At 37.5% G+C, this 15,353-nt stretch overlaps 1 long non-coding RNA gene across 1 annotated transcript in view; it reads left to right on the top strand.

Annotated features, from left to right (window-relative positions):
• Window positions 1–15,353, top strand: part of LOC309631410 — a 187,596-nt gene that overhangs the window by 143,437 nt on the left and 28,806 nt on the right. The window lies entirely within an intron of this gene.

The following is a 15,353-nucleotide window of genomic DNA, read 5'->3' as shown; positions in this document are numbered from 1 at the left end:
CAAGGGCAGGGATTAGGTCTTATTTAGTCTTCCACAGCACCTAATGTAGAGTATTAAACATAGTAGTCACTCAATAAAGTTTGCTCAGTAATAGACAGGGTACTTAGTATGTTTGAAGTAATTTGCAGAAACTTTATTATTCTTCTCTTTTAACTAAAATTTTAGGCTGGGACTTCCCGGGTGGTGCAGTGGTTAAGAATCCGCCTGCCAATGCAGGGGACACGGGTTCGAGCCCTGGTCTGGGAAAGTCCCACATGACGCGGAGCAACTAAGCCTGTGCGCCACAACTACTGAGCCTGTTCTCTATAGCCCGCAAGCCACAACTACTGAAGCCCGCGTGCCACTACTGAAGCACATGCGCCTAGAGCCTGTGCTCCACAACAGGAGAAGCCACCGCTATGAGAAGCCCGCGCACCACAATGAAGAGTAGCCCCCACTCGCCGCAACTAGAAGAAGCCCGCGCGCAACAATGAAGACACAACGCAGCCAAAAATAAATTAATTAATTAATTTTAAAAAAATTTTAGGCTGTTGGGATAAATTAGAATGACCTCTAGAATTTCTTTTTTTTGCTCATATTGCAAAATTCAAACTTAGAGAACTTGAGGAACATTTTTTTGCTTTATGGCATGAATTTGTTCAAACAAACATTTTTTCTGTGCCTAAGAAGGATTCTGTATTTATATTCTCATGTGCCTAAAGAATTCATTAAAAAACCAAAACAATAAAGCACTTTATTGACCTGTTCTATGATACAATAGAATATTGGCAGGAATGGGACATCAGCTGAAGCAGAATAGGCCCTGGGCTGGGTTGTGAGGTAGGCAAGGTCTGTCTGTGGTTAACCTTTCACTTCTTTTCTCAATGCCTTTGGTCCATCCTTCGGCAACTTACTCTCTCTGCTGGCACCTCGTACCTTCTTGGTGTCTCCTGGCTATGTTAGGCTTTCCATGGTGGCATCTACTGAAGCCATCTCTTTCCAGGCAGTGTCCAGCTTCTGAACTCTTATCCATGTAAAATCTAACTTATTGCTTGCTTCAGCAGTGCATATACCAAAATTATAATGATACAGAGAAGACTAACATGGCACCTGTGCAAGGATGACACTCAAATTTATCACGTATTCCATGTTTTAATAATTTGCTACCATTTCCCTCACAGGTGGGGAGGGATGTGAATGCATCTAAGAAAGGGAGAGAATTACAAATGCATTTCCTGTGTTTAAAAAATAGAAGGTTCATCGATGGTTACCTATGGTGGAAGGAATAGATTAGAGAGAACAAGAATAGAAGCTAAACCTCTTTGAATATGCTTTGCTTTCTGGATTTGAATTTGGAACCATGCAAACCATTTATAAAAGTAAAAAAAAATTTAGGGGCTTCCCTGGTGGCGCAGTGGTTGAGGGTCTGCCTGCTAATGCAGGGGACGCGGGTTTGCGCCCTGGTCTGGGAGGATCCCACATGCTGCGGAGCAGCTGGGCCCGTGAGTCACAACTGCTGAGCCTGCGCGTCTGGAGCCTGTGCTCCGCAACGAGAGAGGCCGCGATAGTGAGAGGCCCGTGCACCGCGATGAGGAGTGGCCCCCGCTTGCCGCAACTGGAGAGAGCCCTAGCGCAGAGGCGGGGACCCAACATAGCAATCAATCAATCAATTAAAAATAAATAAATAAATAAACTTTAAAAAAAAATGTAAATCCCTACAAATTGAAAGTAAATGAAACAAATGAATTTAACTGTATCTAGTCGGTAACATAACCACACATTTACTTTTTGTAAGTACAAAGAGTCTACAAATGGATAAAAAGATAAGTAACTCCTAGATTCATCTGCTTTATGCACGCCAGCCTCTGTGTTATTCCTGCAACATGCCAGCCATACTCCCCTGATAGAACTGCACTTTTCATTCCTTTAGTTTGGAACACCTTATGTTTACTTGGCTTAACCTCCACTTCATTCAAGTCTTTGCTCAAGTCACTTCTTAAGAGAGGCCTTCCTGGATCCCTTACCTAACCTTATATTTCTCCACAGCAGTTATTGCTATCTGGCATTATTTACTGCTTGTTTGTTTGTAGCTCACATTAGACTCTAAGTGTATGAGGACAGGGACTTTGTTTTGTTTATTGCTGTAGCCACATAGCCTAGAACTTGCTTGGCCCACTAATAGGTACTCAGTACATTTTTGAGCAATGAGTTTGGAAGGAACTGTTAAATTTTCTTCACATACCTCTGTATTATTTGATATGTTACCATAAGCATGAATTACTTTAAAATGTAAAAAACCAATATGTTAGGAAAGTTTTAATACTTCATAATAATTGATAAATGTATTATATTATCCCTTCTATGGCACTTGCATTAATGAAACCAAAGGGAAGCATTATTAAATGTTGAATTTCAGTTTTTGGTGATGGGCTTCGGTGTACTTTTATATTCAAACTCTAATCTCTCCATGGTAAGGCTATTCCTGTTTTAAAGCATCACGTGGGTGTGGGTGTAGGTGTGGGGTGTGTATACCTTCTTATCTGTATATTGGCTGGAGTTTCTTGTATGTGATAGGAAAGTATATTGTCGGTTTCAGCTGTGTGTGTGTGTGTGTGTGTGTGTGTGTATAATTTTTTTTTCTGGCTGCGCTGCGCGGCTTGTGGGATCTTAGTTACCTGATCAGGGATTGAACCCGGGCCCACAGCAGTGGAAGCACTAAGTCCTACCCATTGGACCGCCAGGGAATTCCCTCGGCTATATTTTAAGACAACCAATTGCAAGTGTAAGTCCTTATTCTCCTTCGAGAAATTAAATCCATTCATAATCAATGGACCCAGATATTGAACTTACTGTTAAGAGATAAGAGATTTCACAACACTAACAAAATGTTTGAGAGGTCTTTTGCTTATCAATTTTTTTGCTACTCTAGCCTCAATGAGGTCTTTAAGGGTCATATTTCTAGTCCTAGTGCTATGTGATAAATGAAGGTCTTACATCAATTTAGGGAATTACAGGGTTTCCATATGGTACAAGTGCCCCATGCTGAGTAATGCTTTGTTTTCTTTCCACTTTTGGATTATTGTGGCTCTGTGTAAGAATAATATGGTTACACGGCACGAGTCACTCTCCTTGGCCACCTTTTACATCACTGATTTTAGTCAGTTATTCCATTAATTTAGTCAGTTATTCCAGTTTGTTCAGACAAATAGTCTCAGACTTTTCCTTACCAATCTCACCTATCTAAGAATTTCTGATCTATGGGCTTTACTACAAAGGTTAGTTTCCTATGTCATGTCCCCAAGCCAGGGAACTTGGCTTAAAGTAGTGATGGCTCTGTATTAATTTTAAGGGAAGCATGGTTTTCAGAGGCAAAATGTCAAGGAGACACATTTCACAAAATGGGGTCTATAAACCTTAAGGTTCATTTAAGCCTCAAGGATTAAGTTAGAGTGCTTGCTGAAATTGCCTTTCTTGATTTGAACTGGAGGAGAGCATAAGCAAAATGTGTAAGTTTTAAATACAGCAACTTGTTTTTGAACTTGAAGTGGAAAACATGGCCAGAAAAACACCAGTGGTCAATAACTATACGAAAAGCAAAGTTCATAGTAGATAAAATCTTTAATTTAGAGGGTCCTATTCCCTCATTGTGATGAGAACATTCCAGTTTGGAAAGTCACACGTGGAAAAGCACTTCTTTTATCTGGTCATATTTTTGCTCAGTCTTATACAGTATTATGGGGCTGGTCAATCATTCAGGAGAATGGCCATATATTCATGGTAGACACAGGTTATTGAACTGCAGATTCTACCAGTTGCTCCAGGTTGTTCTTTGGTGAGATTCCATCTGCCTTTCTTGACCATTTAAGGGAGTCCTCTCATCTTGTTCTACCAGAGAACTCCTACCAGCTGAGGAATACAAGCAGACCCCCTATAGGAGTACAGCCTTAAAGGATCAGGGAAACTTTTCAAAAGGCCCTGTTCTATTTTATCTTAAAAAAATCCTGCAATGTTTATATGATACTCTATTGTAGAAATTGAGATAATTTAAAATGCTTTAAATTACCAATTAAATTACTTAATTCTCCCCTTTATTATTCTTCAGTGAAACTGATGTACCAGGAGATAGGTCGTGCTAGGAAAGCATGGTTTTGCTCACTTCTTACCCAACCATTGCCTACTTCAAGATTGCAAGGACCTCAGCTTTAGGAGGAAGGAGTTATTGTCAGACCTTCCTCTTTCTGGTCTGCTCATCCCATGGCCTGTGGCCATGGGTACATTAATAGAGGGTACATTAATATATAACAATATGGTATGTATTATATACTAGGTAGATAGTCCACCTTTCTGAAAACTTACTAAACTGGCAAATTGTATGTAATCCTTTTATTAAGATCCTAACAATTTTAATTTCTCAAGAGTTAACTTCAATCAAACCCTTCCACTACACTGTTTCCTCACTATCTTTCAACCTCTTGGCAAAATATCTTAGTGTTTTTTACATTACATCCTATGTCTGATCAGCATCAGTTAACCTCATCTGATCAACAGCATGACAGCATGTTGAGAGCTCTGGGGAATGAACTGGAAGGGAGGGACCAGGTATAAGGAGTTCAGGTTAAACTCAGGGTCTGAAGTGATAACTTCTTCCCCCATACAAAGGCTGTGACTTTTTCAGATAAATTTGGAGGGTGCTTTTGGTAGGCAGAATGCCCTTCCCCAAAGATGTCCATATCCTAATCCCCAGAATCTTTGAATATGTTACCTTAGATGGTGAAAGGGACTTTGCAGATGTGATTAAGTTAAGGGTTTTGAGATGAAGAGATTATCCTGGATTATCTGGGTAGGCACAGTGTAATCACAAGGGTCCTTATAAGTGAAACAGGGAGGCTGGATAGTCAGAGAAGGAGATATGACCCTAGAAGCAGAGTCAGAGTGATACAGCATGAAAAAGACTCTGGCTGTTACTGGCTTTGAGGAAATGGAAGAAGGGCACCAGCCAAGGAATTCAGGCAGCCTCCAGAATCTGGAAAGGCAAGGTAATGGATTCTCTCCCAGAGCTTCCAGAAGGAATACAGCCCTGCCATTACCTTGATTTTAGGCCAGTGAGATCCATTTCAAAATTCTTTCCTCCAAAACTGTAAAATAATAAATTTGTGGGTTTTTTTTTAAGGTACCCAGTTTGTGGTTATTTGTTATAGTAGCAGTAGAAAACTAATACAGAGGTCAAATTTTGGTGATTCCAGGCATGGGTCAAATCAAGGAGATGGGATGGGGCCTTGACTTTGGAATCCAGGCAGCCAATGTGCCCAGTGTTATGTGGGATGGGCCATTCATTATGGATCTTAGTTTAGTCCAAGGCCTGGGAGGTGAGTAGCAGGGGTGTTCTCTGACAGAAGAGGACATGATCTCCAAGAGCATAGTAGGTATACTAGTCAGCTTACTGGCTAGCCAGGGCACCCAAAATTTGGAGGACAGAAAAAAAGCCAGGTACCCAAGAAACGGGACAGAAGTATATCAGAAGAGAAGACTGATATCTCTGGGCAGGCAGATATAGGAAGCTGGTATATAATAGTGCTGCTGAAATGCTCTTGAGCATAAAGCAACAAAATATACTTTCTGAACCACAGTGACTTCTAGAAGAACTAGAAATATCTTTCCAGGTTGGCCTCCAAGTTGCTCTTAGGGTAGAAAACCTGCAGGAAGAGGGCAGCTAGAGGAGAGTCACTAATGATAGGCTGTTGGCCAGAAAGGGAATAGAGGGAGGGTCAGGAAATGTGGGCCAGTGTCAATTCAATGATGAGTCAGTGTCATTGATAGCTTATTGCATAGTAAAAGTCACAGGCTTCCTAATTCATACTTTTTGACTATTCAGAGGTCTGATCTAGGTGGTACTATGAACTAAGTCTAGACACATTCCTTTATTTTCTTCCCCCACTGAGACTACCCTATTTAGGCCAATATCTCACTAGTACTACTCTACTTTTTTTTTTTTTTTTTTGGCTGCACAGGTTGTGGGTTCTCAGTTTCCCAGCTAGGGACTGAACCCAGGCCACAGCAGTGAAAGTGCCGAATCCTAACCACTAGACCACCAGGGAACTCCCATATTACTCTTACTTAGTCTACTTGTCTTCATTTTTGGTCCTTCAGATTCATGTGTTATTCATTCATTCATTCAACAAGCATTTTATTTATTTATTATATATAACTGTGAGACTCCTTTCCATAGATATTTTCTTTGCTGAGAATTCTAGAATAAAACATATAGTAATTAATGTAAAATTAAAAGCTTTCATTTTTTCCTGGAACCCTGCTAGTCAGTCCGCTATTAAAATCATCTGGTCTGGCCAAACAACCATCCTCCAAACAGCCATTGCATAAGAGCCTCTTTGTAACTCTGGCTGCTTTGCTTTGGCAAAGCTCACAGGGACCTCTTCAGTTACCTCTTATATATATCAACAAAACATATGCTCTCCAAATACAAGTGAAGGTTAAAAACAAAATAAATGGGGGGCAGGCTAGGTGGAATGTTAAGAATTAGGACCAAGTTTTCTTAACTGTCTCTATTTGCTATTGTTGCTCCAAGATTATCTGGACAAACAGCATTTCCCTTGAGATCTGCTAATTCCTTGCCACATTACAGTTCTTCTGCCTTGGAGTTCTTATTTAATTTGGACCTCTAGCGTGCCAGAATATAGACCCTTGGCTTACTCATCCCATGCTTTGACATCCAACCAATTTTCTCTTAAAAACAAAAAGGAATAAAACCCCCACCAAAACTATCCTTCTAAAATTATATAAGTAATATATGACTCCAGGCTTGTAAAAATCTAAACAGAATAAAATTATAGACAATAAAAACTACAGCTCTTATATATCCTCCTCCCTAATATTGTTTTCCTTCTCAGAAGTAACCATTATTAACCGCATAGTGTGTACCTTTCTAAATCTTTCACTGTATTTTTACATGGAAGTATACAAATTTATGAATATAGTTTTAAATTTTCTTAAATAAAAATTTATATCTTCTTTTCAATGAATAGTGCTGGGAAAACTGGATATATATGTGCAAAATAGTGGGACCCTTACCTTATGCCATGTACAAAAATTAATTCAAAATGAATCAAACACCTAAGTGTAAGATCTAAAACTATAAAACTCTTATACATAGGAGAAAACATAGGAGAAAATCTTCATGACAAAGGAATTGATGATGATTTCTTAGATATGACACCAAAAGCACAGGCAACAAAACAAGAAATAGATTAACTAGACTTCATCAGCATTAAAAATTGTATGCATCAAAGGACACCATCAAGAGAGTGAAAGACAACCCACAGAAGGGGAGAAAATATTACAAATCATATATCTGATAAGGGATTAATATTCAGAATATGTAAAGAACTTCTACAACTAAACAACAACCCCCCCCAAACAACCCAATCCAAAAGTGAAAAAAGGAATTCAATAGACATTTCTCCAAACAAGATACACAAATGGGCAATAAGCACATAAAAACATGTACAACATCACTAGTCATTAGGGAAATGGAAATCAAAACCACAAGACACCACTTCATACCTATTAGAATGACTATTATCTAAAAAATGGAAAGAATTATTGGTGAGGATGTGAGGAAATTGGAATCCTGGTGCACCTATAGTTGGAATGTAAAATGGTATAGCTGCTGTTGAAAACAATGTGATGGCTCTTCAAAAAGTTAAATACAGAATTACCATATGATCCAACAATTCCACTTCTAGGTATATATACTCAAAACAATTGAAAGCGGGGACTCAATCAGATACTTTTACACTAATGTTCATAGCAGCATTATTCACAATAGCCAAAAGATGGAACCAACACATATGTCCATCAACAAATGAATGGATAAGCAAAGTGTGGTATATACATACAATGGAATATTATTCAGCCTTAAAAATAATGAATATTATTATTTTAATACATGCTACAACAAAATACACACTACAATGAAATTAGAACTTCTCTAACACCATATACAGAAGTAAACTCAAAACGGATTAAAGACCTAAATGTAAAATCAGATACTATAAAACTCCTAGAGGAAAACATAGGCAGAACACTCTTTGACATAAATTGCTTCAATATTTTTTTTGGTCCCATTTCCTAGATAATGGGAACAAAAGCAAAAATAAACAAATGGGACCTAATTAAGCTTAAAAGCTCTTGCACAGCAAAGGAAACCATAAACAAAATGAAAAGACAACCCACAGAATGAGAGAAAATATTTGCAAATGATGCAACTGACAAGGGATTAATTTCCAAAACACACAAACAGCTTATATAGCTCAATATCAAAAAAAAAAAACCAATAAAAAAATGGGCAGAACACCTGAATAGACATTTCTCCAAAGAAGACATACAAATGGCCAACAGGCACATGAAAAGATGCTCAACATTGCTTAATTATTAAAGAAATGCAGATCAAAACTACAATGAAGTATCACCTCACACTGGTCAAAATGGCCATAATCAAAAAGTTTATAAATAATAAATGCTGGAGAGGGTGTGGAGAAAAGGGAACCCTCCTACATTGTTGGTGGGAATGTAAATTGGTGCAGCCACTATGGAAAACAGTATGAAGGTTCCTTAAAAAACTAACACTAGTGTTACCATATGATCCAGCAATCCCACTCCTGGGCAGACATCTGGAGAAAACTCTAATTCGAAAATATACATGCACCCCAATATTCATAGCATCACTATTTACAATATCCAAGACATGGAAGCAACCTAAGTGTCCATCAACAGATGAATGGATAAAGAAGATGTGGTACACACACACACACACACACACACACACACACACACTAGCATATTACTCAGCCGTAAAAAAGAATGAAATATTGCCATTTGCAGTAACATGGATGGACCTAGTGATTATCATACTAGTGAACTAAGTCAGACAGAGAAAGGCAAATATCATGATATCACTTATATGTGGAATTAAGTCAGACAGAGAAAGGCAAATATCATGATATCACTTATATGTGGAATTAAGTCAGACAGAGAAAGGCAAATATCATATGATATCACTTATATGTGGAATCCAAAAAATGATACAAATGAACTTATTTACAAAACAGAAGCAGGCGGCTTCCCTGGTGGCGCAGTGGTTAAGAATCTGCCTGCCAACGCAGGGGATACGGGTTCAAGCCCTGGTCCGGGAAGATCCCACGTGCCGCGGAGCAACTAAGCCTGAGCGCCACAACTACTGAGCCTGCGCTCTAGAGCCTACAAACCACAACTACTGAACCCGCGTGCCACAACTACTGAAGCCCGTGCGCCTAGAGCCTGTGCTCCACAACAAGAGAAGCCACCGCAATGAGAAGTCCGTGCACCGCAACGAAGAGTAGCCCCCACTTGCCTCAACTAGAGAAAGCCCACGCACAGCAACGAAGACCCACCAGAGCCAAAAATAAATAAATTAAAAAAACCAAAACCCCCCCAAAACAGAAGCAGACTCTTAGACATAGGAAACAAACTTATGGCTACCAAAGGGGAAAGGGGGAGGGAGGGATAAATTGGGAATTTGGGATTAACAGATACACACTACTATATATAAAATGGATAAACAATAAGGACCTATTGTATAGCATAGGAAACTATATTCAATATCTTGTAATAACCTATAATGGAAAATAATCTGAAAAAGAATATATGTATATGTATATACATAAAACTGAATCACTTTGAGGTATACCTGAAACACTGTAAATCAACTATACTCAATTACAGAAAAAAAAAGAAACAGGCTGTGGAAAAGTGAGCTTTTAATAAAACAAAAATTATGACAAAAATATTGTATCTCAGCAAAACATTTTTTTGATACATGCTACAACATGGATGAAATTTGAAAACATTAAAATAAGCCAGATGCAAAAGGATGAATATCATATGATTCATCTTATATGATATACCTAGAATAGGCAAATTCATAGAGACAGAAAGTAGGATAGAGGATACCAGGACTGAAGGGAAGGGAAATGGAGAGTTATTGTTTAATGGGTAGAGTTTCTCTTTAGGATGCTGAAAAAGTTCTGGAAATGGATAGTGGTGATTGTTGTACAAAATGTGAATGTACTTAATGCCATTGAACTGTACACTTTAAAATGAAATAATTTTTAATATAAATTATTATATAAATGTTTATATTATGTATATTTTAACTAAATAAGTATAATATATAATGATAAATATAATAAAACAAACCCCCAAATTATACCTTGCTTTTTCAACAAATACCTGTTAGTATTATTTCAATTTCAGTAAACACACAGCTACCTCAATCTTTTAAAAATAGTGTTTAAAATTTTATAATGGCAAATTCAAACATATTAAAAAGCAAAGGGAATAGTATACTAAATTCCCACCCATCACCCAGCTTCAATGGTTATCAACGCGTGGTTAGTCTTGTTTCTTCTGTTCTCCCGCTCATCTACTCCTTTTCCCCTCTATCTGCTCTACCTCATGTTATTTTGAAACAAATTCCAGAAGTCATAATATTTAAATTATGAATGTTTAAGTATGAATCTGTATAAGGACTCTTTACTGAAAAACATAACCACAATACCATTATCACACCTAAAATATTTAATAATAATTCCTTAGTATCAACAAATATGCAGCCAGTGTTCAGATATGCCTGATTGTCTTATATTTTTTTAGTTGGTTTGTTGAAATTAACAATCTGTACAAGTTCTACACATTGTAATTAGTTATATGTCTTTTAAGTCGCTTTTCATCTATAGATTCTCCATCACTCTTTTTTCACCTTTATTAGTTGAAGAAACTCAGTTGTTTGTTATGTAGTGTTTCCCATAATCTGGATTTTGCTAATTTTATCCTCATGGTGTCATTGAACATGTTCATTTGAACTCTGTATTTCCTGCAAATTGGTAGATAGACCTAGAGGCTTGGTCAGTTTTTTTTTTTTCCTTCTTAAAATAGCTTTTGTAGGTTGTGTTGTGTACTTCCTATGTGCACCATTTTGGAGGCACACGATGTCTGGTTGTCTTTTTTCTGATATTAAAATTGATCAATGAGTTCAGCTTGATTTATCCATTATAAAGCTTCCCATCAGCTTCCTACTTAACAAGTTTAGTGGTCATTGATGATTATTTCATATGTCCATTATTTCATTAGGATTGAAATATGGCGATATTCTTTTTCTATTATTTCTTCTTCACTTAGCTGGAATTATTCTACAAAGAAAAACTTTCCCATATCAACTATTTTTATTATCTTGTGTTAGGACAGAAAAGGCAGAAGAAATTGTTGATTCTTTCCCTTTATTACAGTTTTCAGAATAATTAGTCATAGGTAATTTTAAACCATCAGGAAATGAGTACAAGAGTGATTTAGCCCGTGGATTTAGAGTGGGGGATATATCTTTAAGGACATTTGGATGATTTCTGTCTTTGAAAGAAGCCTGCTCTAGGTGACCTATAAGGTCCGTTTGAGCTCAAAATTTTTCTTATTCGTGAAAAACATTTATGCTTTATTTCTTAATTTTGGAAAGAATTAGATAATATATTCTAATGTTCTTTAGAGTGTAAGACATTCCTTTAACATATAGCATAATTTATTTGCCAAATAATTGGCAATAATTTTGTGGGTTTATCTCAAAGTACTGGAGAGTTAGCTAACATTTTTGGGGGGACTACTTCATTATCTTTAAAATTTTTTATGTAAAAAATTTAAGCTATATTTTTAAACTTTAAATATTAAACAAAGAAAAATTGCAAGGAGAGTGCAGAGAACTACTGTTTGCCCTTTACCCTGACTCACCAATTCTATCATTTTCTATACTTTTTCATATTCTCTCTTATTCCCTCTGTTTGTATACACACACACACGCACGTGTATGTTGCATGTGTATGTATGGTGTTGTCTTTATACATAGATATGTCTATATCTCTCTATCCACATATGTATAAAAAATATATTTTTTTATTTATTTTTCCTAAACATTTGATGGTAGGTTTCATGCGTCATGCCCCTTAATATTTCTGTGCATATTTCCTAAGAACAAGAAGATTCTCTTACATAATCACAGCTCAGTTATCAATTCAGAAAATTTATCATTAATAAAATATTTTTATTCAATCTGCAGCCCACATTTCAATTTCATCAGTTGTCCCAATCAGGTCCTTTAGAGAATTTTTTCCCCTCTAATACAGGATCCAGTCCAAAGTCATTTACTGCATTTAGTCACTGTGTCTCTTAATCTGTTATCATCTAGAACATTTCCTTAGCCTTTCTTGGTCTGTCATGACACTGACATTTTTGAGGAATCCAGGTCAATTTCATTCTTTTTTCCCTGCCATAACCATATACATTACTCAGTTCTCATCATAAATAACAGAAATTGCCTATGGCTGACTGAGCAGGAAAGGAATTTATTAAAAAGGTATTGGGGAGCTCCTTGACATATCTCAATAAATACATTTTAGTTTGCATATATATATATATATATATATATATATATATATATATATCAAACCATATTGTTCACACACACAAAAAAGTGATATTTATTGAGCACTTCTAATGTGCCAGACACTGTCCCTATTACACTATAAGTATTGCCTTATCCAAAACATGACCCTATAAGATACTCTTTCTAACACTCCTGAGTCCCGTTTTGAAAATGAGACGACTGTGGATTAGGGAGGTTAAGTGGCTTGCCCAAGGTCACACAACTAATACAGGGCTGAGTGTTCAAAGTCAAGTTGTGTCTGACACTAAAGTCCATCCCTCTTCAGTTCCAGTTTTATATGGCAGCATTACTTGAAAATTTTCCCGTAAGATATTTTCTAGAAAATAAATGATTTGTGATAACCTGAAATAGTAAATATTGTTTCAGTAGATATTATATAATAAGAGGTACATGCTGAAAAACATTCACACTTTTGTATAGCTTTTTTCCATCTTTAAAAATGCTTCACAGACATGACCTAATGCTAGAGTTACTGGCCAGAAAATCCTCGGCGTGCACATCAAAATGTACCCACTTGGGGGCACCCACAATGCAGCTTTTCTGCCTGTTCTCCTGCCCAGAAGCTTTAAGCCCTGCAGAGCTGGAGTGAAGCCAGCTGATGAGCTTGGGCTGCTCTCCAGGACTCAGACAGCAGGATCTAATGTCTCAAGGAAGCGCCTCCTGTAACTCCAAGTGGGGAGAATATCTTCCTTAGCCTTTTGCCTGAACAATAAATTATTATGTGTTATTTAAAACATTAATAATTAGTGCATTTGCTACAGGCCAAATGTACTAGATACATTATTAGGATTTAACGACCAAGACTTAAAAATAATTTGCCGATTAAAAATGATATATTTGTCCAAAGGGGTTTTTGGATTTATGCCAACAGTAGGCACATAATAATTAACAGGGGTAAACAGCAGGGGTAAAAATGTGTCCTAAAATCAAGCTAAATGTTTCAAACTGGTTTTGCACGTGTTCTCACCTGAGGCATGCTCTCTGGTGATCCCTAGAGCATGGAGGGTTTCTACAGGTGTTACTGCTAATATAATCTCTAGGTCAGTCATTTGGTCTTCAGCTGTATCAGATAGTAGAGATGCTCCTGAAATATACGGTCAAAGACGTCACTGACCCAGATGTAGTTGCCGTGACTGCCTAGAAAGGGGTTATTATTCTAGAACGTAAGGAGAGAAGATATAGAAAATGAGATTCTACTGGGCGTGACTATCACAGTGTCTTTTATACCCACCGCCTCTGCTAAAGAGGCAGATGAAGGTGGCTATGTTTTGTACCATATAAATCGGCCTTGCACTAGAGGGAGCCAAAATATCGACTGGAGAGCAGCTTGCAGGGTGATCTGGCTCAGAAAGCACTACTCAAAGAGGGACAAACTGGACCAATCATGTGCTCGCTTGCGGGAATCTGATTTGGGAAACTGAACACGAAGTGGGTAACAGTAGGAACTGATGTGGAAGGAGTGTAGAGGGGGGTACAGTGTAGAATAGAGGCCAAGAGCAAAGCCAAGTATGAGGAAGCTAAGCTGTGAAAAAGGTGAGACAATAATTAAGTGGAAGCTGTGAGAAGGAGAAGATGGAGAAGAGAAATCCAGTCTTTTGTGGGAGGAGTAGCAAGAAGTTTGAGGAGAAGCAGAGACAGGGAGAGGCTGAGCCATGTGGAAATGGAGCACTTTAGAGGAGAGGCGTGGCTCTTGTTCCCGAGGGTCCTTGGGAACAGTGCAGTTTTTGGTCCAGTCTGGTCCCTGTTCCTTGACTGCCATGAGATCCTGGCTCCATCCTGAGTCTTATAATAAACAGCCATTAATTGTGCAAACTTGAGTGAATATCTGTCTCTCTCTAACCAAACTAACCAGAATAGGAGTAATGTGAGAGAAAAATATTACTGCTTCCAGAGTCCTTTTTGAAAAAATGTGGTAAAATATACATAAAATTTACCACTTTAATCATTTTTAAGTACACGGTTCAAAAGCATTAAGCACATTCACATTGTTGTGCCACCATCACCACTGTCCATCTCCAAAACTTGTTCATCATCCTGAACTCTGTACCCATTAAATAATAACTCCCCCTGTTCCCTCATGCAGCCCCTGGCAACTACTATTCTACCTCTGCCTGTAAGAATTTGTGCAGAGTCCCTTCTGAATGAATAATACTGGTATTAAATGATTAGTACTTATAATTTATATAAATTATATTTATATTAGTTAGGATTTATTTAAAATATTGGTATCAGATTGTTAAGATATTACTTATATTATTGGTATTAAATGGTTAAGATATATATATTTAATATATTTGTTATAATACATGTATACATATTATTTATGGTTAAGATATTTATTTTATTTAAATGGCTAAGATATTATTATTTATCTGGACAAAGCCATTGCCCAGAGTTTTGGGGGAGCTGGAGTTATCCCAAATAGCCTGGAATGTTTAGACTATTGATTGTGTGCAGTCAATTAACTGCATAGGGAATACAAATCACACAGAAAAGTGTCTGGGATGTTGAGCAATGTCTTCAGCCATGTTCTAGCAAAGGGGTTGATATGTTTCGAGGAACACTCCTTGATGTATGAAGTAAAATGACCCTCCTTGGGAGGGAAAGACTGAGATCTGGGAAGAAAGGAGGCCAAGGAAATTGTGGTTTAAAGTCTGCCATCTCTATATGGCTAGAATAAAATTATTATACCAATTTGATTCCTGAAGACTACTTTGGAGACATCCTTCTAAAAGGCTTCAAGGTGTCAGAGACTATGTATTTTGCCAGTGGTTGTCCTGGACCCTCAACAATGTGGGTCTATGAGGAGGTGAGAGCAAGCTTAAGCTTTTAT

Source organism: Balaenoptera borealis, assembly GCF_965194805.1.
Source record: "Balaenoptera borealis genome assembly, chromosome: 6".
In the NCBI taxonomy this organism is placed as follows: domain Eukaryota; kingdom Metazoa; phylum Chordata; class Mammalia; order Artiodactyla; family Balaenopteridae; genus Balaenoptera; species Balaenoptera borealis.
This window is presented reverse-complemented; position numbering and strand designations above follow the sequence as displayed.